The sequence below is a fragment of the Rhincodon typus genome, unplaced genomic scaffold (assembly GCF_021869965.1).
Source record: "Rhincodon typus isolate 14 unplaced genomic scaffold, sRhiTyp1.1 hic_rhity00000091, whole genome shotgun sequence".
NCBI lineage: Eukaryota > Metazoa > Chordata > Chondrichthyes > Orectolobiformes > Rhincodontidae > Rhincodon > Rhincodon typus.
Genome location: NW_025965729.1, coordinates 30,290 through 30,622, shown reverse-complemented (window position 1 = coordinate 30,622; position 333 = coordinate 30,290).

The following is a 333-nucleotide window of genomic DNA, read 5'->3' as shown; positions in this document are numbered from 1 at the left end:
GCAGAATTACAGACAGGAAATTCATTTTTTCCAACATGATGGGAGTCTTTACGTAACAGAGGTTATGTAAGTAATCCTTTCACATATGTAGTCATACTCCATCTTGTGTCTCCTGAGCACTTTATCTGTCATTGTACATGCACTGAAGGTGCTTTCATAGAATCCCTAGGGTGTAGAAACAGGCCCTATGGCCCAACAAGTCCACACCGAACCTCAGAGCATCCCACCAAGACTCATTCCCCTGTAGCCCACCTATTGTACACATCCCTGAACACTATGGGCAATTTAGCATGGACAATTTACCTAACCTGCACATCTTCGGACTGTGGGAGG